This window comes from Ascaphus truei, chromosome 4 (genome assembly GCF_040206685.1).
Source record: "Ascaphus truei isolate aAscTru1 chromosome 4, aAscTru1.hap1, whole genome shotgun sequence".
Classification (NCBI taxonomy): Eukaryota; Metazoa; Chordata; class Amphibia; order Anura; family Ascaphidae; genus Ascaphus; species Ascaphus truei.
In genome coordinates this window covers 353,995,193-354,022,142 of record NC_134486.1, presented here as the reverse complement: position 1 = coordinate 354,022,142, position 26,950 = coordinate 353,995,193, and the positions used below count along the sequence as shown (strand labels likewise).

Below are 26,950 nucleotides of genomic sequence, written 5' to 3'. Positions count from 1 at the left end.
TATATATATATATATATATATATATAACAAAACAAACAAAGGAATGAAGTAGCGCCTCTATATATATATAACTAATTAGTATATAATTATAAGGAAAAAGAGCACGTATGAGTCTCAGCTCAATCACCAACAGTGACTGCAGGGTCCCAGTAGAGTATCAGGTGTCCGTCTGAGGGCTCCACCAAGGGCTGCAGGGCCCGGTGAGTAGGTGAATAGCTTCCGTATACCAAGTACTTCGTGCACTTCCTTGCTCCAGCCTCTCTGCTCACTGAGATCTCGCGTGACTTGTGACGTCCCAGGGAACTCCTGGATAGGTTGTAGCTCCTCTCAGTGGTGACTCACTGTATTGGTAGCATTCAGTACATGGGCTACGCTCTTAGTAGAGAATTAAAAGTTCCTGTAGTATGATCGTGCATACAAATGGACATATAAAATTCGGGGCATACTTACACATGTACTCCAAAACACACCTTACCGTTTCGTCCTTAAGTCTTCATCATGGGAGGTAAAGCATTGGTCTGCAAACATATTTTATAGGTGTAATAACCAATCAGAGCTAGATATACATTGATTGCCTAATTAGCAACAGATAAGAGTTCCAATTCCAAATTAACTCCTTTCACTGCTGGCATACAAAAAAACTTGTATTAAACATGATCTAAATAACACAACAATACATGATATGAGAAATAATGATTAACATAATATTAAAGAAAAAAAGAAATGCATAATAAAAAATAAAAGAAAAATTATGTTATTTCATATATAATGATTGAACAGGTGATAAAGAGACGCAGATGGAATATTGAGATATAACATGGGTGAACAATACATCCATATATGCTTAAAAACATATATAAATATATCACCATCTCGGAATTTATTCCAAATGATTAAAATATTAAAACATTGGATCAATGTTTAAAAAAGGGGAGGATTCTATAAAACCTACAATATTATGAAAAATCCTATAGAGTGAATGCAATATCATTTTAGTCTTATAAAAAGGGTTGATTCTTCCTCTGTAGGTTTTGGGGCCTATCATCCCTTAAAATTAGGTCACATCCTTTTGAATTTATGTGACCTACCACATGGTACAGCAAACAATGAGATTGTCTTCAATCCCATTGACTGTAATACCATGTGATATAGCCATGTGGTTTTAAGGATGTGACATACCTCCCTTGGAGATGAAGTCACATCCTTAAAAAGAAAAAAAAAGAGGCGGGCACATGATACAGCGTCCAATCGGATTGGAGCTTTACCATCTGACCCTAAAATGTGACATCACAGGCCCTATATAAGTCCTGTACGTCTCATTTTAGCGGAAGAAGTAAATGTAGCAACATCTGTTTGGATTTCTCATAGGGTTTGGGATTAACAGATTAAGATGATTACTCCTGGCGAGCCTGCTCTACTAGGGCTTACTGCCAGGAGGAGGGCAAACTAGTGCCAGTGAAACCAGGCCTGGCTAAACTCTCCCTCTGGTGGAATCCAATGGTCCCCACTTGGACCTAATTTTGTGGAGCCATCCTGTAGGTGAGTAACCTGAAACAAATACATATAGACATTAACATGGTATGCAGTTAATACGTCAGAGGCTTACTCACCCACCTTGTGATGGTGACAACTGTAACTGGGATTTCCCCAACATGGAGAATCCTTTATTAAAAATAATGCCTGGGATCAGGTTTCTGCACTATGAGCCCAGTGTGATCCGCTACTTTCACAAAGTATGACCTTAAGGGACCATTATCAGGTCTGTACTCTACTCTATCAATGAAGATCCCTCGTCCTACACTCAAGACCTCATCAGGTAAATACCCTCTCTTCTGTCTGGTAAGCAGAGCTACTATTCCTAGTTCTTAAATAGTCTATCACTGCATCTCGGAGCCATTCTTCTCTGTGTGCCTCAATTTCCCTCATAAAAAGCTCTGGTACGTAAGGGTACCCATACACATGAGATTGCCTATACCTAGCCACTATAGCCCTGTCTGCTCTACTGAGTTTGGTCAGCTTCTTACCCTAAGCCTTTCCTGGTAAGACCCAGTAAACAGATTCTTCTGGGGCTATCTCCTCGTAGAGTATGGAAGGCCCTTTAGGTATGACAATGCCTAACTTAATCTCCTTGACTCTCTTTCTGAGTTTCTCAGCCACCTCTTCGGTAGAGTAAGTTCCCTCATCCCACCAATGGTCTACGGTCTCCCCGTCAATTAGTACAATCCGAGTGCGCTTCATGGGCACCAAGTGTCCCTGAAATAACGGGTCACACCATTTGTGGATAGTACCTGTTGACCCTGGTGAAGATACTGACTCGTCTTCTGCATCTACCCAAGAAGATATACCAGAAGTACCTACCAGACACATATGAAGGCGAACTTTTAGGTCTACCACTGAACATGGTCCTATAAATAGTAGGATTCATTGCAGGGATCTTGCTTGATAAAGGAATTTCCCCATCAGACCCCTCATTTGACGTTACCCAATCCCGCCAGTCCATGGATAATGTGGGGCTTTCTTCTTTTTACCCCCGGACCCAATGTGACTAGAACAGGACCCTGAGCTAGATGGGATAGGGGCACTTGTACTAGGGGTTGGGGACTGGGAAATAGCATAGTCCTTGGCAGAGTTCTTGAGTCTGGCTATGCCGCGACCAGTTGGGTTCTTTTTAGGACTCAGGTCTATAGGCCTTCACTTCCCTCGGCCCGAAACCGCCTGCATATAAAGTTCAGTGTCTTCCCTAGAGAGGACAGTACTCACCGGAGTAGTTGCAGCATAGTCCCGGTCCGCTCCGGCGGTCGATACGGAAGTGACGTCATGTACAGGTAACACCGCGGAGTCCCGGTACAGGTCCAGGTCCCGCACCGGAAGTATGTCCTCCGCTGAGCTTGGCCCCGGATACTCGGCATGGTCCTTCACGAAGAAGTAAGCACCGGGCTGGGCCTCATCTCCGGATTCCTCCATCGTGGCCTGTCGGGAGTGGTTCCTCACGGCTCCGCTGGCTCGCGATGGTCGTCCGGTCCTCTGGAGCAGTCGCAGGTACCTCCTCGACAACACTGGGAGCCTCCACGGCCGTGAGGATTCTCCGCGTTTCAGGTCGCACCAGCGCCTGCTGTCTTGGGACCTCAGGACTCGCTCTCTCCACATCACGGGTAGGTGATTCCTTTTTCGCAGCACCGCTGGAGTGGTTTGCCGGTTGGCGCATCACGACCAATGAGAGGCTGTCATGGTCACCGTCCGATGATAGGGGCAGGGACACCTCCGCAGGTGAACGGCATCGGGGCACCTCGCCGTCACTGGTGGCAATTGGCACGAAGCGGTCCCTTTCCTGTGCCACAAGTGCAAGTGCACCCAACTTGCCCTGGGCAGTCATCTTACCCTTTGGTTCCAACATCTGGGATTCCAACTCTGGAACCATGTCTGGAACCGGGGTGCACGGACCCCCTAGAACGTCCTTTATGGCACACTGACCCTGGGCAGTCACAGCGTCGAGGCTGTCCACTTCGGTCAGTGTCACGTACGAGCCTTCCGGCTGGGCCCCGACTGTAATGAGCAGTACTACCGGCCATAAGTAAACTGTACCGCACTGCATGCAGCGAGCTGTGGTACTGGGCTCACCTCTGGGTGTCCTGAATTGGGAACACAGGAACCGCAGGAACTCTCGACCCGCTATCTCCACTACCAGGAAGCCTCCTTGAAGTTGGTAGGTGATCAGTCAGCAATCAGCCATACTATTCTGGATGTGGGCAACTAGAATCCTAAGCACTTGCAAAAGAGCTGTGTCTTTGTCGCCAGCTCCGAGGAACTGAGGGTGCGGCAGCTCGCATCCGGCTCCCACTAGTAGGCTAGCCTCTTGATCCTGGATACGCAGTGTAACGTTTGCCATCGTGTATCTCTTTGTATCCCCATGGATACACTCGATATTCCAAGGAGAGTCATAAGATAGTCTATTGCTTGGAATTAGGCCCTCTAGGATCAGGGTTTTTCCAGAGCCTGGGAGACATATGTCTGAGTGCTTCATCCAGCACTCATAAGGGTTAACTCAGGTGGAAGTTAGGAAATCAGAACTCTTTAGCTGACACCTGAGAGCCAGCAAGGTAGATAAAGGATCATGTGACTGGCAGTAGCTGCCAGAGAGAGAGAGAGAGAGAGAGAAGCACACTGCTGCGTCAGCCCTTAGCCAGAGGGATTTCACCAAAGACTACTTCAACTAAAGTAAGGATTATTCATTTGTTTACTGACTGCTTAAAGTACCCTTATGGTTATGTTCTGGTTTAGCCAGCCAGCCTCCTAAATAGGTCTGCTGTGTTATTAGTCAGTTTTTCTCCCAAAGTGGAGCAGGATTTATTTTGTTAAAGGGACAGTGTACCCGCATGTTATGTTACTGTGGAGAAATAAAGCCACTGAACGTTTTTATTTATCCTGAAACTATATGTGTGGACTGTTCCCTGACCTCGGCTACAGGCCGTCCTGCCACAGGTGGTGTCAGAAGTGGGATGTCGGACGGCCCCTGTATCTGAAGGGCCACACAAAAAAAAATTGAATTTTTTTTTCTCAGTTCCTTGAGCAACAGCTCCAGCTAGCAGAGAAGCAAGCAGAGCGACAAGCCCATCAAGATGAGCGACAAGCCCAGCAATCTGAGCGACAAGCCCAGCAAGATGAGCAACAGGCCGGCGAGAGGAAAAGCTACTCCAACTGCTGGTCGAAGGCCCAACCCGAGGCAGACCAGGGATTCCAAATAACCCACCGGAGATGCTGCCTAAAATGAAGCCAAACGAAGACCCAGAGGCATTTCTCCTCACTTTTGAAAGGGTAGCCACGGCCCACGGCTGGACAGTTGATCGCTGGGTAACGACTCTGGCTCCACTCTTCATAGGGGAAGCTCAGGCAGCCTACCAGGCTCTTCCAGCGGACGAGGCCATGGACTATCAGAAACTAAAGGCTGCTATTCTGGATCGCCTAGGCTTCACGCCAGAGACCTACCGACAGCGGTTCCGGACAATCAAATATACAAACCGAGACAGACCCCGGGTCGTAGCCCACTGCTTAGTAGACTTATGTGCCAGGTGGATACAACCGGAAAAACATGACAAGGCAGAGATCCTTGAACAGTTTGTGCTCGAGCAGTTCATACAGATACTGCCCCCCTCCTCCCGCTCCTGGGTAAAAAGACACGCTGCATTTTCCCTGGATTCAGCGGTCTGCTTGGTGGAAAACTTCCTGGACGACGACACCCAACAGGATAGCTGGGAATGGCCGGTGCAAACACCAGTTGCTTCCGGTGATACTAGAGGCAGGAGAGCAGACAATCAAGGGGTCTACAACCCGCCAGCTCGGGAGATCCAGTCAACCCGATCGGAAGACCCTTTCCCATCTCGGAGGGTTCCTGGTACAAACTCCCGCAGAGACGCCCATCCTGGGTCCGAGGCCACTGGATCACTCAAGGGAGGCCGCCACCCACAGTATTCCCCGAGAACCTGGACTCCTGTCACCCACCCGGTGGAGAGGATAACCCCACCAACCAGAAGGGAGGACCCCATCCAACAGCGGAGAGGTCCAAACACCGAGCCCCGTCGAGAGCTTCCGCGGACGACCGAGTTTGCGGACTCAGGAGCTGAGGAAATGGACTGTTCATATGGCAGAACCACTGCCACAGCTTGTCTCCGAGGGGACCACAATCCGTGGTTAGTCCCAGCATCTCTGGAGGGGACAAAAGTAAATGCCATGCTGGACTCGGGCTCTGGAAAAACCCTGATCCTAGAGGGCCTAATTCCAAGCAATAGACTATCTTATGACTCTCCTTGGAATATCGAGTGTATCCATGGGGATACAAAGAGATACACGATGGCAAACGTTACACTGCGTATCCAGGATCAAGAGGCTAGCCTACTAGTGGGAGTTGCTCCCTGGCTACCTGCTCCTGTTCTACTTGGCCGAGACTGGCCCTACCTCGAAACATTGTTGGCCCCTACTCCTACGGAGCCTACTTCTCTGGTACCGGAGAAGCCCGGAAACTTGTTCCCTTTTTCCCCAGAGTTTTCCCCCATAGACACCATGTCCCAAAGACACGTAAACAGAGACGTGCGGAAAAAGAGGACTGGTTAAGAAAGGCTGGGATTTTTGGTAACATTAGTCAGCCCAAAGGACTGCAGGTCATGGCTGGGGATGACCAGGGTGGGGAACAGATAGATACGGGAGTGTTGCCAGACCTGGATCTTCCTGACTTCCGTCAGAGGCAGAGGGTGGACCCAGCTCTGGCTAGACAATATGAGAAGGTGGTACAGGTCAACAACAAGATAATAGATGAACAAGGTGTAAAAGTGTTTCCACATTTTGAACTGTTGAATGACATACTATATCGTGTGAATAAGGTTACACAAACAGGGGAGGTCATTCGACAGATGCTAGTCCCTAAAGAGTTGATTAAAACAGTGTTTACCCTAGCCCATACTCTCTCATGGGGTGGTCATTTGGGCAGAGATAAGACCACGGACCGCATCTCGTCCCGGTTTTACTGGCCAGGCATACATGGTGACATCATGAAACTATGTGAGACATGTCCTGAATGCCAGTTAACTAGCCAAAAAGGACAGAAGCCGGCTCCTTTGGTTCCTCTGCCCTTGGTAGCCGTCCCATTCGAGAGAATTGGGGTAGATCTGGTCGGACCTTTAGAACCCTCTGCGAAGGGACATAAATTTATACTCGTTGTTGTTGATTATGCCACCAGGTATCCTGAGGCCTTCCCTCTGAGATCAGCCACTGCGAAACAGGTTGCTCACAGGCTGTTAGAACTGTTTTCTAGGGTAGGACTTCCCCAAGTAATGTTAACTGACCAGGGAACAAATTTCATGGCAAAGTTAATGCAAGATGTCCTGAAGTTATTGGAGGTAAAATCCATCCGGACCTCGATCTACCATCCTCAGACTGATGGATTGGTAGAGAGGTTTAACCGTACTTTAAATCTATGCTTAGGAAGTTTGTGGACACTGAAAAGCGAGCTTGCATTTTTGTTGTTTGCTGTTTCCTTTCCTGTTGTTTGCGGTACGAGAAGTTCCCCAATCATCCACAGGCTTCTCCCCGTTTGAGCTCCTATATGGACGCCAACCTCGGGGTATTCTCGACCTACTGAAGGAATCCTGGGAGGAGGAGCCCTCCCCCTCCAAGAATACCCTTCAGTATGTCATAGACCTTAGAAACCGCCTAGACATGATAGGTCGGTTTGCGAAGGAAAACCTCAAATCTGATCAAGAACGTCAAGAGAGGCAGTACAACCAAAATGCTCGTTTGAGGGTCTTCCAACCTGGGGACCAAGTGATGCTACTACTACCGACATCAGAGAGTAAACTCCTTGCGAAGTGGCAGGGTCCTTTCCAAGTTCTCCGCCGCACCGGGGAGGTGAACTATGAGATCTCTCAACCAGGGTCCAGGAAGGGTAAACAAATCTACCACGTGAACATCCTGAAACCCTGGAAAACGATGAGATCGCTGTTCATTCACCCTCGGGAAGGAGAGACGGATTTGGGTCCAAAGCTTCCAAAGGGTAGTACGTACACTGACCATCAGGTTCCCATGGGAGAGCAGTTAACAACGGAACAAAGGTCAGACCTACTTGATGTATGTGACCAGTTCCAAGATGTTTTTTCTGAGCTGCCAGGGCAGACTGATTTAGTGTCCCATAGGATTGAGACAGAACCTGACATAAAAGTACGGTCCCGTCCCTATAGATTGCCAGAGGGCCGAAAAGACCTGGTAGAGAGGGAGATAATAGACATGTTGGAATTGGGCGTGATCGAGGAGTCCCACAGCGAATGGTGTAGCCCTATCGTGTTGGTCCCTAAACCAGATGGGAAGGTGAGGTTTTGCGTGGATCTGCGAAAGGTAAATGCTGTATCCAGATTTAAAGCATATCCAATGCCTAGGGTGGATGAATTGCTTGATTCGCTTGGTAAAGCAGAGTATATCTCCACCCTAGATCTCACGAAAGGATATTGGCAGATACCTCTAGCGGAAGAATCCAAATGCAAAACTGCCTTCGCCACCCCTCTCGGTTTATACCAATTCGTCACTATGCCATTTGGGTTACATGGGGCTCCAGCCATGTTCCAAAGGTTAATGGACAAGGTACTACGACCCCATAGGGCATATGCCGCGGCCTACTTGGATGACATTGTCATCTATAGCAGACACTGGCAGTCTCATATAAAAAGGTTAAGGGCAGTCCTAACGTCCTTAAGAGAAGCAGGGCTCACTGCAAATCCAAAAAAATGTGCCCTGGGTAAATCCACTACAAAGTACTTGGGCTATGCTGTTGGGGGAGGGATAGTAAGGCCACTAGCTAGCAAGGTGGCCGCCACAAAGGAAGTCCCCACCCCAGAGACAAAGACACAGGTCCACTCCCTTTTGGGGTTAGCAGGGTATTACTGGCGGTTTATCCCCAATTTTTCAGAAATATCTGCACCCCTAACAGATCTGACAAAAAAGAGTGCCCCGACCCAAGTTAAATGGTCTTGGGAGTGCCAAGACGCCTTTGACATGCTAAAAAAGTGCCTGTCAGAGGGCCCCGCTCTTCGGAGTCCAGATTTTAAAAAGCCCTTCATCATCCAGACGGATGCCTCAGAGGTAGGACTGGGAGCAGTGCTGTCTCAGCAATTTGATGGTGTTGAACACCCCATACTGTTCATCAACCGGAAGCTGTTCCCAAGGGAAGTGAGGTATTCCGTTATTGAGAAGGAGTGCCTCGCTGTAAAATGGGCAATTGAGGCCTTGAGACATTATGTCGCCGGAGTACACTTCACCCTGGTCAGGGCACTCATTCACAATAGCTTTTACTCACGACACCTAGTGACAGTAATAATGTATAGCAACATATGATCTGGAATACGCAAAGGAGAGATTGCGACACACGTACTGTAGAACAAAATAAAAACTTTAAAAAAAGTTTGCTAGAACTTGTTTACCTAAAACACTTGGCTGCATGATAAAGTCAAAGCGAAATTGGACATTTTTTTTTTTATCAAAGTTTGTCAGAGAAGAATCTATCATGAAATATGGGTTTTGCCAAAATGAGATAAACCTATATTTTAGGATGGAAACATTTTTTTGGTGAACTGCTTGCAAACTTTGAAAAAGATAGATGTATGGAAAATCAAAATATTTGTTCAATTTCAAAAGTGTGGTAGAAAGGTTTGCGCATCTCTATTTCTGGTATGGAATGCTAGCTGGAATAAAAATGGCCTCTAAATTGATATTGGTCAGTTCACTACGGGAGTGTCCTTTGCAGCTTGTATGCTTAATGAAAATAAGCCCACTGTAAAGAATGAAAATTAAACAAAGAAAAAAGTTGAATTTGCAGAGACCAAGTTAAAGGAATACCTTTTCGCGTCAAAGCAGTTATAGGAGCCACCATTGTGAAGAACCCCCAGATAAAGCGCTGGTAATAATTGTCAAATCCTATAAAATGTTGAACACATTTAATGTCTGTCGGGATAGACCATTCTTCCACAGCTTTGATTTTGCTGGGTTCCATTTGTAAACCTTTTAGGAAGACTGCAAATCCCAGGAACTGGACAGGGTTACATTCATACTCGTATTTCTCAAATTTTGCATTGAGGTTAGGCTGTCAGAGACAATACAATCTGGACATGTTGTTAATGCTTCTCCAGGTTCTCCGAAAAGATGATTTAACCTCAAGGAATATGATTACAAACTGTATAGACAAAAGTAATAGACAGCACTCACACAAAGTAGATAAATATACACAAAGCGGGGTGCCACGGACTAGAGAGGGCCCAATCCCTCTCAAACACAATAAAGTGCTGAAGAAAATCCAGCACACCCTAATAATAGATACAAAGTCACTGGTATATAACCAATTTGAAAATTGAATCAGTGCACAAATAAGTCAAACAACTGACAACAGCACACTAGGAAAACAGATAACATATAGGTAGGGCTATACGTGTAGGGCCAGTAGCTTGACTTATTTGTGCACTGATTAAATTTTCAAATTGGTTATATACCAGTGACTTTGTATCTATTATTAGGGTGTGCTGGATTTTCTTCAGTACTTTATTATGATTACAAACTGATCAAGCAGGTCTCGGTACACATTGTTCACAAAATGTTGAATTGTGGCAGTGGCATTACATAACCCAAATGGCTCAACGAGGTATTCGAAATTACAATATCTGGTTAGGAAGGCCAAATTCCTCTCATCCGCCAGATGTACAGTATACATTCTAGTCTGTACTCCCCTCTGAAATCCAGTTTTGTGTATACCTTGGCTGAGCAAAGTTGTTGCAAGAGCTCCGGAATTAGATATTTCAAACTGAACATTTCCTCTTTTATTGAACAGCTAAAATCCTATGATCATACTTTCACTCTCTCCTGCTTTAACTTTGGAAACACTAAAATAACTTGCCTTCCAACTTTCACCACAGTAATCTATGAAAAATGCTAATGAAAGATAATTTCGGCAATAAATAAATCTGGTGTAGTGATTCTGCACTGGTTTTACACCCAGTTTTGCAGCCGAAGGACTTTGGTAAATAACCCCATAAGGCTTTCTCTCTCTATAAGAACATACAAGATTTCTAAGTTATTGGTACATTAGTAACTAAGAAAACGGTAGTAAATTGGAATTCTACCAGACCCTAAAACAACTCACCTGTCATCTAATCTCATTTTTCATAGGAAGAAGCTGCTATGTACTGGACCGATTCAGAACATTATTTGTCTGAGCTCCAACATTCAGAACCCTGTTTAAATCATAAGGTTGTGCTTTAATGAAAGAAGGAACATTTTTTCGATTCCTCAGTTTCCTGCCAAGCTTAATTGTGTACACAGCACTTTTCAAGGGGGTCAGAATGTTTAAGGGCCTACAGTTCAACACTTTGATACCACAGCCCTTGAAATAACCAATACTAATATTTACAAATTAATAAATACCTTTCACAGAACAAGTTCCCTGTTGCTAGTATCTTTTATAAACCAGAACATATATAACTCTTTTATTCTAAACATCTGCCTTGTTTTCTCCTAATTACTGTACTGTAGAAAAAGGGAAAACCCGTTAAGCCGTGCCCAGAGGTGTGGAGGAGGAATACAAGAAGGTTAGTAAAGAAGTAAGAAGGGCAAAATATTACTTGTACAATGGAGTAATCTCCTAAACACTGAAAGGCATAACAACATAAATTATTGTTTTAATAATGGTTTGCCAAAGGACAGTTTAAATCCTACATTTTAACAAATAGTTAAAGCTTGCAATAAAGATGCCATTGCTTAATTCCTATGTAGAGACATAGAATTTGACAGTAGATAAGAACCACATGGTCACCTTGTTTGCCTATATCCCTATCTATCACCTTATCAGCTGCTTAGTAAGAGATGCCATGCATACAAGCTCTTAAAATGTTTTTTTTTTTTTTAATATTCCTCAGAATTGCAAAGCAGGTGCACAGATGATGGTTTTAGATTCTGTTTGGCTTTGGTTGCCTTAGCAGAAGGTTTTGTTATCAAGCGACTTTGACTTCACCTTCTCTATGTAAAATATGTCTTATCAGCAGCTTTCAGAATCAGAAAACACCACAGCAGCATCCTGTCTGTTCTCATCACAGAGCCAGTATTGTCACATTCACAGCCACATTCTACCATCTAGTGTACCCAGCAATCAAGTGTGCAGGCAGTCTCAACACGTCTTTGTGAAGTTGTATATTTTACCATAATGTTCTCAATAATGCATATATGCAATAGCTGTTGTGATGGAAACGAGGGCTATTGCATCTTAGGTTACACTTTCAAAGGTCTTTTTTTAAGTGTCACCATGACTTCCACACATTTTTGATAATTAAAAATCTCTCTAGCTGTTCAGATCTAGAGATGTTATTTTCTTCTCAGACATTTAAGAACAAGATGGAATTTGTCAATATTTGAAGACATCCACACAACTCTACTGTAATCTGGCAAAAATATAGCATTTTGGAGCATTCACATCACAAGCAATGATAACAACTTTTGCGAAAAAAACATACAAATAAGGAGATGATCCCATTTGAAGGCATCTGCACAACTCTATTCAGATCCTCTCTCAGCCCTTATGAGCACATCCAGATGCATTTTAATGTATACTATGGGAGACATTAGACAACAGGATTAGGCTAAAATATATTGAAACAGTGGCAATGGACAATTAGGAATGGAAATATAAATAGGTATCTTTTTAATGGCCAATGGTTGTTTAAAGCAAAAACATAATTGCTTGCCCTGTGTTGATTACCACAAACTGAATCACTTTTTGAGGATTTTGTAATATATCTACGGAAAACCTTAGAAATATGCTAGATCGCTACGTTAATGTATGTCAACTGAAATTGAATTAAAATACAAATGAATTTTTGTTTCAGTTAATGGTGGGCTTTGAAAAACGAAATCATAATAACAAATGTTAGATTTTCCAATTATTAAATATAAAATATGAGAGAATCAAGATAACAAGATTAAATGAAATGGGTATCTCTTGTCGACAAACAAAATATGTTTATTCTTTTACTGCTTGGGTTTACTACTTTTCAAAATGTCATTATACACTGTTTAAAATAAAAAAATGTTGTTGAAGGGAAACAATTTCTACCTGGCAACATCAATAAGCAAAAGCCAATAGGATGTAAAACATGGTGAAGAGATTCAGAAAGGCAAACCCCTCTGTAATGCAAATCTCTCATGCTGAGCTGTTTTGAGCGAGCTTAAGTCCAGGGATGAAACTCTTTTAGAGCTCAACTAAAGTCAGGGTTTGCTTGTGATGGAAGAGAACACCTACTGTAGGACACACAGTACAGTTAGCGGCATTTCTCTCATGTGGGCTTGGTTCCATAATTATAAAGCCTTGTAGCAAAATATCCTTGATTACACACCCCGTTTTGTATATGCATGAGAATGTCACCCTATAGTTATTTAGATGCTAAATGTTTACAGGGAAGGTAAACAGACAGTAAGTGTTTCTGCTATTCTTGACCTGAAAGAAGCCTCTTAATGTACAAGATAATTCTCCATCATGATTGTCTATGATCAGATGTGCTCGTGGAAGTAATAAGTAAAGACAACCTGACTAATCATGGCTGTCCAAGGTCTTCCCAAATGGCTGTCCAAGGGCTGCTGGGATAAATGTACACATATCAAAACTGCAGTTCAATGAAAGCAAAGGAAAGTGAATCAGTGGAAGTGAAAGACCTTTGAGAACTATGCTGACGACACATTTGTCTATAGTGATGCTTCCCAATGAACCAATTTCTCCATGAAAGAATTAGAACTAGAATTGACAGTCTTGGAAGGTATGTGCCTGTTGGGAGGCAGTCTGAGTGATGAGCATGCTTTTGTTTATGGATTTACTCCTACTGTATGGATGATGATTGTTTTTGCTTCAAGAGTTTGCAGAATGATTCTGTAGTTCTCTAATAGCATGCTATGATAGGCCAGCATCATTTAGCCTCCTTTAAAAAAATAATGATTATTTAGATACTTTAAGCTTTCAGTCTTGACCTAACCATATACAAACTGTGGGATGATAAAAAAAAAATCATAATTCTTAAAGTTCGTCGGATAACTAGAAAATATTAAAAAAATGTACTGGAATTAAGTATATACATGAAAGAATTATTCTACTCATACACTTGCTTAACAAATGTATATCATGGATGCCTTAATTTAGCATAAAAGGAAAGAAAACAATTATTAAAATATGAATTGTATTGTTTGCCAACCTGAGCACATTGACATTGTGGCTTTCATAATATTTAGGAAATCTAGTTTGGATGTTTATGTAAGTTCCTTCCAGCCCAGAGTTCACACTATTGTAGGAATTGTGTAGTGCAGTCAGTGACTGGGGAGTTCTCTCAGGGGCATGATATTTACAACCTCAGGATCTCCCAGGGGCCGGGCGGCGAGCGGGGCAGGACTCAGGGACCGGTGCGCCAGCGAATTTTGTAAATCAGTAACATGCTTTATTGAACAGTCTTTATGCAATAATCACTTCAATAACAAGGATTAACTTCTCGCTCTAGTGGTTACCCTTGGACATCTACCAGAGGGGTGCAACATATTTATTTACTGTTGGGGGGGAAAAGTGGCGGAACAAATATTATTATCTAGAGATGTATCTAACACATTTTTTCAAGTGATTTCACTCAGTTCAGCATATTTATTCAATGTTATTTTAGATGGACATCAATCTTTCTATGCTTCTATTATTCAGTAATTACCCCTGGTATTTATAACCAGTGATGGAGGAAATATGAATGAGGAAATCCAAATGATGTAATTAAATAGAGTTTATGTGGAGAGGAAAGTTCTGTATAGAGGGTGGACACACATTTAAATGATGTCTTGGATGATCTGGTGTCACCCCAGTGATAATGTCCTCACTTCCACTGAATCAATCACGGAAGAAAAGGGAATCTGAAAAGAGAATCTGTCGCACCCAAATAAATTCATCACAAAGTCAAGGGGATAATAAATTGACCATTTTTAGCTGAAAGAAATTAGACAATGCACAATGTTTTGGGGGTTTACTCCATTTGTCTCGGTGCAATGACAAAGGAGTTAACCCTTGAAATGTTGTGCATTGTCCTTTTTTCTGTAATAAATGATCACTTTTAGATCCCTTTAACTTTAACTTTGGTATGGATTGATGTGAGTGTGACTGGTTTCCTTTATGTAGAGTGCCAATTTACTGTTGCGTCACTATGTGCCAAGAAAGGTAGGTGATTTGCATCAACTTTGCTCTGCTTGCATTAATTAGTAACTGATCAAACACTTTGGAGCAGTAACTGAAGAAGCTGCTTGGCACAGTATCATACTGGGATTTATGAAAGTTTGCATTGTAACTGCAGCTGGTTTAATTTCTCTTTGTGTTTAATAAATCTGCTAGGAAAAAGCTGGTTGTAACATCAGCGCAGATTGAAGAGAAAATTCTTGCTCTTCAATAAAGGAGCAACTTGCATATCCCCTATGTTTAATATTTTATTAAACTAAGAAACCAAGTATTATAGCCATGGATTCGGGAAGTGGAATATTTTTTGTCCTGCTTTAAAAAAAAGCAGTTTTTGACATAAGTACAGCAGGGCCCCGCTTCTCGGCGCTTCGCTTCTCTGCGATCCGCTGATACGGCGGCACCGAGAAGGGGGCCGCCATGCTGGTTTGTAAATCGCGCATGCGCAGAACGGGCGGGTGTGCCTGGTGTGCATGCGCAGACCACAGGTTACACGCGCATACCATAGGTTGCACATGCGCAGAACGGCAAAAATGCCGGTTTGCGCATGCGCAGAAGTGAAAATCGCCGGATCCGCTTTCCGGCGATTTTCACGATACGGCGGACCTCTGGAAAGGAACCCGCCATATACCAGGGGCCCTGCTATAGTTAAACGGATTGTAAACTCTCACAAGCAGGGCCCTCATTACTTCTTTGTATCTGCTTGTGCATGTTTGTCCTTATTTGTATGTAACTGTTTATGTAATATACATAATTCTGTAGTCCCATCGTACCATGCTGCGGAATATGTTTTAGCGCTTTACAAATAAGCAACAATAATAATATTAATAATAATAACAAACAGAGGAATTCCTTTGATTGGTTATTCTGTGTAGATGATTTTACATTTGCACTTCCCTGAGGGTATTTTGTCCTTGAAACTTTGCTATTTCTTGACCCTAGAGCCTGCGATGCTGCTCCCCAACTCCCCCACCCCCTGCACCCGCAACACCCCACAAATAAAGCACACACACAAAGGTCTGGAGGTACAATGGCAGCGGGTTTTATTCAAATACAACAAAAGGGGAGGTACTATCCCTTCCAGAGTTCTCCACCCACAGGTAAGGCCAACGACACATAAATTGTGGCCAGTTAGCCTGAACCTTCCCAAGTCACAGCCATGCAGATGACCCCACGTCAGTTACGAGATGAGCCCCAGGTACTCAAAGGACAATGAGCCCTGCTCATTCACCAACCATGCCACCACCAAGCATTACCATAACAGAGCCCGACTGGTTACCCTGCACTTAGCCCCCCAGCCAGCCACCAGCGCCAGACCCGCAAGAACCCTCCCAACCTGATCTTAAGGAACATTAACCAATTCAAACTGTTTAATATTAACTGTGCGAACAAACTAAACCGCCCCCTATTCTTGAAAAAACCCTCCCTAGCACCCTCTTACTTCTCGCTTGCATCACGTCTTTCAATGTCACCTTGGTGAAGGTAGTGGTGCTAAACTAGACTCTTGAACCGCAACTGGCCCACCCGGGCAGCTATCTAGAGCAGCCAAACACCTTTCAGGAGGATAACCCATTTACTGAGGGATCGGTTCCAGCTCCTGGCGCTAGTCCCACTACCACCTCTGCTAACCACTGTGAAACACACCCCTGCCCCCCAGGCACGGTGAATTAACACCCCCTGGGGATTACAAACCAGGCTTCAACCCAGAAAGGGTGCCAATAAAGGGCTCCCTACCAGCATCCCCTTCTTGGGGAGCTAAAGGTGGGCGGCAGGGTATCAGAGAAGAGGCGGACCGGAACCCCCTCCTACCATCTGCTCCGTCAGACACCGACCTGCTCTGCCTCCTTAAGATTCCAGCTAAGGCTATGATTATACAGGAGCTGCTGAGCGGCAGCGTGATGCAGTGATGTCGCCATTGCGATCCGGCAAAGCGGCAAGTTGAACTGCAGTTAGGAGGCAGCTGGAGGAGACAAGGAGGCGTGGCAGAGGCGTGGCCATTAGCGGTTTGCCCTCATTGGCTGAACCGCTCATGTGGCACATCCGTCTCCTGCCAAGAAAAAATTATCTTGTCTCCTCTCCAGTCTGCCACCCTGCAGTTCGGCACTGTGTGGTTGTCGCGATAGGTATGTATGGTTACATTAGATTTATGCACTTTCTTTTTCAGCAATTTTAGGTATAATCACGGCCTCCCACTCAGAGCTGGACCTCTCATGGGGAATAGCGTGCCTCTGAGCATGTCGCTCCAGGCTCTCATCACATGGACCACTCACAGTACCCGCCAGATCACTAGTACTACTCACCTCATCACTGCCACACCACTCAGCAGCTGCTTCAGGCAGTATCTCACCAGAGGCCTCAGCGCATTGCTATGATCACATGCCGCTTTCTCCCCGCAAGGTTGCAGCTGCTGATGATACCTCTGCACCCGCGGCCCCCACGGCACCACCCAAAGGTTTGAAATGCAGCCAAATGGCAAGCAGTGAGACCACAACAAGGGGGGAGAGATGCAATGGATATCAAGGGGCAGGAGTAGGGTGCCTAATGTCAGAGCTCTCAACCTTACCTCTGCAGATCCTCGATCACCTGGTAAGACAGTGTGTGCTGCACTTCTACCCTGGAGGGCTCTGACGGAGCCTCACTTCTACCCCCTCTCCACCCAAAACGCAGGGCAGCTGCCACCGCAGCCCACCTCAATCCCAGAAACAGGCCCCAGTCTGGAGTTGGTAGCAGAGCTCCTGCACCGTGACAGAAACTGCCAAACCACAGTGAGGGGCATGGCATAATCTTCTGCCCCTCACTGCCTGCCTTTAACTCCTCCAGTATGGCACCCTTCCTCCTCCTGAGTGTCACCTGTGACCAAGAGGGGACGAAGGAGGCAGGAGAAAATGGTGTGGGTGAGCCTTGACCTTGGTGTCATGCCCCACTTTGCCTACGGCTCCATGATCTCTTTCTGTTGCTTTTTGTCCTTGTACAATATTTGTTAATTCTCTTTTGCACAATACAGACGGGCATGTAATACCATAAATGCATTTTTTAAATAAATATTTACAAACTAAATTACAATCCTAAATATTTTACAAGTTTGGAATAAAGAATTATGCATTCTCTCATATACTTAATTATCCAATAGTCTGTAATATTAAGTCACAAAACAAGTTTTTAGAATCTTTATATGAAATCATAAAGTATTAAGTCACATTCCTGATTTCTTTTTTGCTCAATTAAGCTAATACCGTACAGTTGATGATATCCTATGAAACTCTCAGTGATATGCTGTGTTATTTAATCTTAGTGATAATGAGATTTATGTATGTATATCCTTAAATATTTTTTAATCTTCATATCTGTCATACATGCTTCACTTCGTTTGTTTGATTACAATATACCGTATAATTGATTTTTTTTTACAAATCCTTTTAAATGAAAACGCTTTACATATAGTTTTAATTGGAAAACAATACTTTCCTCCTCCCCCTCTACAACTAGCCCTCTGGACCCCAAACCTCTTGCTTTCACTCTGTTACATGTTAAATGTGTTTACAAAAGCAATTTACATAGAGTTACAGGTTATATATTTCTATATAACATTTATAATTTATATGCATGAAACATTTTACGTATTATTATATACTGTATGCTAAGGAGTTTCGAAACATATTATACTGTATGAGTTTGGATCATATATTTCAATTCATCAAAAGATGACACAAACATTAGATATGACACAAACATTGCATGCCTACAATTCACTTAAATGTGCTAGCAAAGGGAGTTTAAGCAACATTCTCATACTACATTCCTGTATCTGTTTGGCTCTTTGGGGAGTAGCTTTAGGTTATTTTAATAATACATGATACAAGAATTTATGGTTTGTTTTATCTTTCTTTACCTCAGTGGAAAAGAGCTGTAGTTTAGTGATGAAGGCGCTAATGCTAAAAACATAAGATTGTGGTTTTAGCCACTCTTTATCATTTTGGGAATTCCACATTATATTCCTAAATAATACCTTAACTTACCCATTTGTACTTGTATAAAAGTAACATAACTTATTTCCCATGTTCTGTATGAAAGTTCTGGTAATCTAATTTGAGACATATATCTTTTATAAAAAAAAAAAGCTATTATGGAAAATAGTACACGAGTCAAAGAAAGACATGAGAACTGCCTTACATTAACATACCAGCTCTTAACTCTACTTTGTGCTCATCCCACTCTTGTCTGTGCTCCTCCGTTCCTGCACTTGCTTCTCTGAACACCTCTGGAGGAAATCTCACACTCTCCCTGACTTTCTTCACTACAAATGTATCCTATCCATAATATTTATTTAGTGATGTCAAGGCTAAACCACCATCTGATTTTAATGCACTAAGTACAATTCTTTTTACTCTTGGCTTTTTCTTTCCCCCGATAAATGAATGCAATTTGTTTTGCATATCACTCATAATTTGGTTGGGACATTAATTGGAAGGCTATTAAATAAATAAAGTAATTTAGGAAGGAAATTCATCTTTACCGATATTATTCTGCCAATCCACGAAATACAGTATTTATTCCACTCTTCCAGATCTTTGTTAATTGACAAAAACAATTCTGGGTAGTTAGCTTTGTAGATCTCTGAATACCCAGTGGTAAAATATACCCCCAGATATTTGATACTTTCTTCTTTCCATCTGAAATGTAAGATTACTTTCAGTTGTTTTAGCATCCGTGTCTCCACTTCCAATGCTAGCGCTTCTTATTTTGTGTTATTTGTTTAATAATTTTCGAAAAAATTGAATGGCGAAATCTCCTCAAATAGATTAGGCTAGTCTGATGAGTGTTAGTAAAATATCATCTGCATAGAGAGCTATTTTATATTCTTTGGACTGTTTTACCAAGCCTTAAATATCTTTATTAATCCGAATTTTGTTTGCTAAGGGCTCCAGATGTAGTGCAAATAGGAAGGGAACCGTGGGCAACCCTGTCTGGTCCCATTATTTATATTGATCCCTCTAGAACTGATTCCAGCCATTTAAATTGTGGCTCCCAGTTGGTTATAAAGGGTCTTAATTCCATTTAATATATTTTCCTTTGATACCAAATTTCTATAGGGTTATAAACATATATGACCAGTCTACACAGTCGGGTGCTTTTTCATCGAGTGAAATGACTGTAACAGTGTGGGTGTTTTTGTTACATTTGCAAAATGGGTGAGGTTTATCACTCTTCTAATATTATAAGCTGCTTATCTACCTAAAATAAATCCCATTGGGTCTGGGTTGCTTATCCTGTGGAGCAGTTTATTTAATCTGGTTGCATTGATTTTACTGTAAATTTTAATATCAGTATTGATTAATGAAATGGGTCGATATATACTACAGTAGTTATGATCTCTACCCGGTTTTGGGATCAAAGAAAAGTGTGCTCTTATCATTGAGGGGGCATTTCTTTACCTTTCATAAAAGAGTTAAAAAGTATTTTTAGAAATGGTGATAACCGTGTTTTAAATGTTTTATAATAGCTATTAGAGAGTCCATCAGGACCAGGAGTTTTTGAATTTTTAAGTTCTTTAATCACTGCCAGTATTTTATCTTGCAAATTTTCTGCATTTAGTAGGATTTTGTCCTCAACATTCAGTACAGCAGGGCCCCGCTTCTCCGCGCTTTGCTTCTCGGTGATCCGCTGATACTGCGGCACCGAGAAGGGGGCCGCCATGCTGGTTTGTAAATCGCGCATGCGCAGAACGGGCGGGTGCGCCTGGCGTGCATGCGCAGACCACAGGTTACACGCGCACACCATAGGTTGCACATGCGCAGAGCGGCAAAAATGCTGGTTTGCGCATGCGCAGAAGTGAAAATCGCCAGATCCGCTTTCCGGCGATTTTCACTATACGGCGGGCCTCTGGAACGGAACCCGCCATATACCCGGGTCCCTGCTGTATCTGGGTATGTTTCTAATTGTTGTTTAAATACATCTGGATTTTGTTTGTTTTGTAAAATACAGTGGAGAATAATATGCTATAAATTCACCGTAGATTATCTTTGAATCAAATGTGATATCTCCATTTCTCATTTTGATTGATTTAATAGTTGTAGAAATTTGAACTTTTCTTAATTTCTGTACCAGTAGTCTATCCGCTTTATTACATTTTGTTTTGGTAAAACAGCTATTCGGTCCATTTTAGGGCTTTTTCTGCTTTATTAACTTGTAATATTCTCAAATGTCCCCTAAAATTAAGCATTTTTTAATAGTTTGAGTCTGTGTTTTTTTATTTATATGTGACATCAGCTTCTGCCAGTTCTATTGAACATTTTATAATTTTATATTCCCTTCGCTTTTTTTTCAGTGAGGAGATAGCAATAAACCTTCCCCAAGTACCTGATTTTTGTGCCTCCCAGATTGTTCAGAGAGCCATATGGGTGTGTCATTAATAGAAGAAAATTCTGTTAGGTGTGTGTTTATCTCGTCAACCACAGTGAGATCTCTCAGAAGAGAATCATTTAGCTTCCACATACTGTACGTCTCACCATATTAGGGTTAATATCTTTAAATGTACAAGTTACCAGTGCATGGTCGGACCAGGTAATTGCATTGATCTTTGTATCTTTTACTGCTGGGATTAGTGAAAATTCAATAAAAAAATAATCGATTCTCGCGAATACTAAATGTGGTGCTGAATGAAATGTATAGTCTCTCTCTTTAGGGTACTGTAGTCTCCAAATATCTCATAATGCTATGTCTTGTATGCATCTCACCAAATCTGTATCTTTTGAGTCTTGTGTGCTCAGAGTATTTTTTGGGGTTTGATTTATGTAAGTATATATCATATACTGCATTGATTGACTGCTGATGCGAAGAACACCGAAGAGAAGACTGTCAAAAAAATATGGGCTGATCTTGTTTCCTGAAATGAGTCTCCTGTACAAAAACAATATCCAACAATTGCTTATTAAAATCCTGTACAGCTAGTTTTCTTTTTGTAGGATTGTTTAGCCCTTGGACATTCAGGGTACCTCGTTTTTAGAATGTCAAACCCATACCGTGTTTCCTAGACATTTTTGTTGCTTCGTATATAGGGGCCTATGCAGAGAGCAGCGAATTTTCGAAATTCGCCATTTTTTGGAGATAATCGCGCAGAAAACAGCAGAAAATGGAGATTTCCGAAAAACGCGCCAATTTTTCTTTTCTATTTGTAAAACTCGCCTCGCGGCTGGCGAGAACCGCAATATCGCCAGTTTAAAAAATATCCGTATGCAGAGAGGCGCGAACGGCATCTAGCGGCTGTTCGCGCCAATAAAATGGCGCGATTGTCTCCGTTTTGCCTCGCCAAAAAAAACTGCCGCTCGCGGCCATTGCAAAGGGAAAAAAAAAGGCGCGAATTTGTTTTAACACATTTCTGAAGCGCGCATCTCGCCAATTTAAACTCGCCACACGCATCCATGTTAAACATAGCAGAATTCGCACTTTTCTGCATATGGAGATTAAAACTCTCCAAAAAAGCTACTTTTTAATAAATTCGCCAATTTTAAAATTCGCTGCTCTCTGCATAGGCCCCATAGGCTGGAATTTAATTCTGTTGTGTTTATAGCCTACCACTTGCCTTAACTTTGGGGAGGGGAAGAACAGAGAACAAAAGAACAACAACATATACCGTACTTAAAGTTACTAACCTAAACTAAACTACCCCTGTGGTTTTTCCAGAGATTAAAGGACAGCAAACTAGCCCCCAGGGGTTTCAGAAGGGTAAGGGTATACAGTACCTCTGAGGGTGGGGGTTCTCTTCCCCTAGAAAAAAGAACAAAAGGGGGAACGGGATGGGACCACAAACATAAAATCAAAAACATCCTAAAGTAACTTTTAGGGGGCTTTTAGAGCTCCTGAGTCTTTTTCCTCTCTGGAAAAGGGTGTTGGAGTGAGTCGCAACTGGCGGCCGGCTCCGATGTGGCACCACACGAAGGCCAGTGATCCTTCAACTCCCGGGTGGGAGTGGTGTTAACATCCTCTGTTGGCCCAATTGTTTAGTCTTTTTCCACAGTCATTGTATAAATTCTTCCATTTGACCAAACCTTTGGTTATGATACGGTGGTCATTCACCAGATGATTTTTTTAATTCTTGATCTTCTTGACTTTGTTTTTGCTTCTTCTCTGCGACTTCATCTGCGTCCAGATGAGTGCAGGTCTGTTAGGTGAACCAGGGGAACAAGCGGCTCGGCGGTCACAGCTTCTCCTCAATCAACCAGCCGCATTGAAAAATAAAAAACTTTATTGATTCAGAAAAAAGACATCAGCAGAGGAAAAACACTCTGACGCGTTTATCAAAGAGTGAAGTACCCTTACCTCCAGCAGCTCTATATATAGGTGGTGACATAGTGTAATTGTGGTGACAAAGTGAGCCGCTTGTTCCCCTTTTGCACATTGATTACGAGCTGGAGCACGCCGACACTACAAGCTGCCTGGAACCACGCTGCCATCTATCAGCAATATCAGGCAGACTGTACATCTCACTGTGAGTACTGACCAGCTGATTTGTTCATCGCTGGACACAGGGTGTAGGTGAGGCCAACGGACACTGGACATTGGGATTTACCTTTGGGCATTTCTGGCGACGTGCCTTTCTGTACTTCCACCAGTTCATATATGCTTCCTAGCCTCCCACCCTGAATTAGTCCAGAGACGCATGAAAGTTCTATAGCTTATATAGCAAAATACCTTTGAAGAAGTGGTGTCTTTCTCCTTGCTTCACGGACTGATATATATATTAACAGCCTTGGTTGTAGCCCCAGGTTTGGGGGTTCATTCCCCACTTTTTCCATTGTTAGGTGAACCAGTTGGCGGAAGTAATGGTGATTTAGTTCTTTGTATTAGTTCCAATTTAATCAGTGCTCTGTCTCCCTTCTCTGGCGTCTTCACCACCAATGTTGATCCATTATGCCAAATTACTAGCTTGTAGAAATAACAAGGGGATAGGGGAAAATAAAGGAGGAAGAGGGTGCGCTGTACTAGTGCAGAGAGGTACACTTGAAAGCTGGGTGTAGCAATAAGTATATGAACCAAGCCAGACAATCTAGCTCTGCTTCTGGGTGTGGACTTGGCTAAATGACATGAACCATATTCCAAGATGTGAATGGAGTGAGATGGATCTGCAACTATATTAGCCTAGTCACAGTGAATGTACATTAACAGATTACATACAGTAGATGGATATATGTGAGTACGTTAAATGTATGGTATACAAATGTGTGAGCCTTTCACATACACATGTCCATCAGGTAAGTCCACTTATAGTAATAGAATTAATGGAATCTTGAAAAAAAATGTCCAGTCCACATAGGATTTGCTGCTAACTGTAAGCTGCCCCAACATCACGGATAACCAATCCTGGATAGAGAAAGCAAGACAAGAAACAAAAAACAGGAAGCAAAAACGAATGTTGTATTGGACTGAAACAATAATAAACAAAGATGACTGTATAGTAGACAACTGTGCATATATAAATAAATAACCAATAACTTTTGCCTGTTAGAGTGGTAGCCTTCTCTAACCAGTCAGGATATAAATGTGGGCTGCTCGTATGAGACCGAGTTGGAGCTTCCCTCTAATTCACCGGAGCTGAAGTCGCTTCTGGAGCCGATGGTGCTGCTGCTGTGGGTACTCTGTCCGCCTCGCTCGTCCCTCAAGCGCCGGTGCTCAATGGGTGTTGCGCTGCTTCACGGAGTACCGCATGTGCAGTCCTCGTTCTCTCCTGCTTCCGCTCTGCTGATGTGCTGTCTGCGTGCTGCCGGTGTTCCTTCTAGAGTATTCGCCTCCTGCCAGGGGGTTGCTCTGCTCTCTTTGCTCAGTGCTGCTACCTCTCAGACTCTCAGGCTATTTGGTTTTTGATATGTAAATCTTGAATATACCTTCAGTAAGCGACTGCTAACTTGTACTGCCCTTGGGATGAATAGTTCTTTTAAAAGCTCCTTGTATTGTCCCTGAATATATTTGTATATTGTTATCATATCCCCTTTTAGACACCTCTTTTCTAATGTAAACAAATCTAATTTAGCAAGCCTTTCCTCATGAATCAGATTATCCATCCCCTTTATTAATATGATGGCTCTTCTCTGCACTTTTTTCTAGTTCTATTATGTCTTTTCTATGGAGTGGTGCCCAAAACTGTACTCCGTATTCACGGTGTGGTCTTACTAATGCTTTATAGAGGGGCATAATTATGTTTACTTCCCTTCCATCCATTCCCCCGTTTAATGCAAGATAAGATTTTGTTTGCCTTTGAAGCTACTGCATGACTTTGGGCACAATTGCTATGCCTGGTGTCTACAAGCATTCCTAAATTCTTCTCCATCAAGGATTCTCCTAATTTATCACCATTTAATTTCTAGAGCCGCGGCCCCTTTTATTCTAACACTTCACCGATATTTTCTGGTGACTTTTTCCGAATGACACACACATCACCGCGTTCATGCGGCGTTCGTGCCGTATTCATGCCGCAATCATGCCGGCGTCCACCGCGCTTGATCTGTTTAATGAGAATGTTTCGGATTTAATTGGCTACAATTCTTTGCTTATCCACCAGGTGGCAGATATTCATGAATTGTAATGCGCATGCGCTTCAGTAATGTGTCGACTTGCAGGTGTATAAAAAATACCACAATGGTCCTTTGTGAATTGACCTTGGTACTGAAGAAGTTGTACAACGTTGTATCTATTTAGGCGTTTCATATTAAAAACTAAATGCAAACTGTCTGGTGTTCTATTGCATTGTCCAGAGAGGTCCAGAGATGAGTACATCACTGCAGTCCGTGTTGTTCAGAAAGCCCAACATAACGTACGCTTATTTAATATGGTCAGCAATTAGTTCAGATGATAAGATGGCAACAGTTGGTCAAATTTATCAATATTTTATCGAAAATTATGACTTTTACAGATTTTTACCAGATGCTCTGGGGTGGAAGCGCGCGATAAGGAAAAAGTTATGTATCGATCCACGTTTTTTTCGTATTGCTCCTGCACCCGGAGTTACAGGAGGAGGGTATTGGTGTGTTGCCCCTGAATTTTCCAGTACCTTTGTAAAACCAACTAGGAATCGTCAGTCCCAGGCAAGCAATACGCCAGCGCCAGCACCTGCTTCCAATAACGGTCCGACCGTCTGTGAAAACCTGCTGACCGGCAACCCTTGCTATCAGCCCCATCTGGATACCTGCAGCCTGAACAGGATTTCACGTGCAGATACCAGCAAGCTTGCATGTACCAAAGCGATTTCCAGCTTCATCAGCTGGCAACTACAGGTCTAGCAGGCCCGCTGTCACCTGTCAACTACGTATATAATCAAGACTACGGGCCTGGCAGTGGATCGGCGCCAACCGATTGGCAAAGTCTATGTGAGTGCGGCTGCCGTATTTTATTCTTTTTTGAAATATCAATATCAATGCACAGTAAAGCGATTCTCCTGTAATCAATCGCTTTGCTTATGGTTATTTACTGTAGTTCTTTTAGTCACAATTATCCAACCTTTAGTCCAGCAATATCATTGTCTGAGCAGCTTCTACAGTAGATTGGTGGACAGCTAGGCGCATGCGCATTGGAACCTTGTTGAAACGCATACTGTATGCGTCTCATCACATCTAGGCGCATGCGTGTATGTGAACAAGAGACGCCCCCCGAGAAAATAATTGTTGGGACTGCGGGGACTGACTGTGGGAACTTCTTTAGGGGACTGACTACTGAACTAACCATTACAGTATTTACAGTATTTAGTTTTCTTCCTCAGAAAAAGAAACTTTGTCATCAGGCTGAGAACGGCAAATGGAGGGATTTCAATGGACAATATCGCTTTTTGTAACGATGCTTGCACACTGCTGAATCTGTGTCATTTTTATTGATTAGGATAGAATAACTGAGCTTTATTACATACTTTTTTACATACTGTACTGTATATTAATCCCCAAAAATAGAAAGTATGCCTTTATTCTGTACATATATTACAGTACAGTATGTGTGTTCTACTCTAATAATAATACAAATACAGATAATGCGTTTTAATACTGTTTTGATGTACTGTAATGCGCAGTAAGTAAAAAACATTAATGGTGTACTGTAATTAAAAACATACAGGTATATTTTAAAAAAAACAGCAATTTATTTTATTGGTGGGTGCAGTAAGTACAAATACATTAATGTTGTCCATTACAGTAAAAACATTGACAGTATGAA

The 26,950-nt window shown here is 42.7% G+C and overlaps 1 long non-coding RNA gene across 1 annotated transcript; it reads left to right on the top strand.

The window, feature by feature from the left end:
- Positions 1-16,816: 16,816 nt before the first annotated feature.
- Positions 16,817-26,824, top strand: LOC142492152 (uncharacterized). Its single transcript, XR_012800780.1, has 3 exons — positions 16,817-16,884; positions 25,665-26,118; positions 26,508-26,824. It is a non-coding gene; the product is annotated as an uncharacterized LOC142492152 (long non-coding RNA).
- Positions 26,825-26,950: the final 126 nt, after the last annotated feature.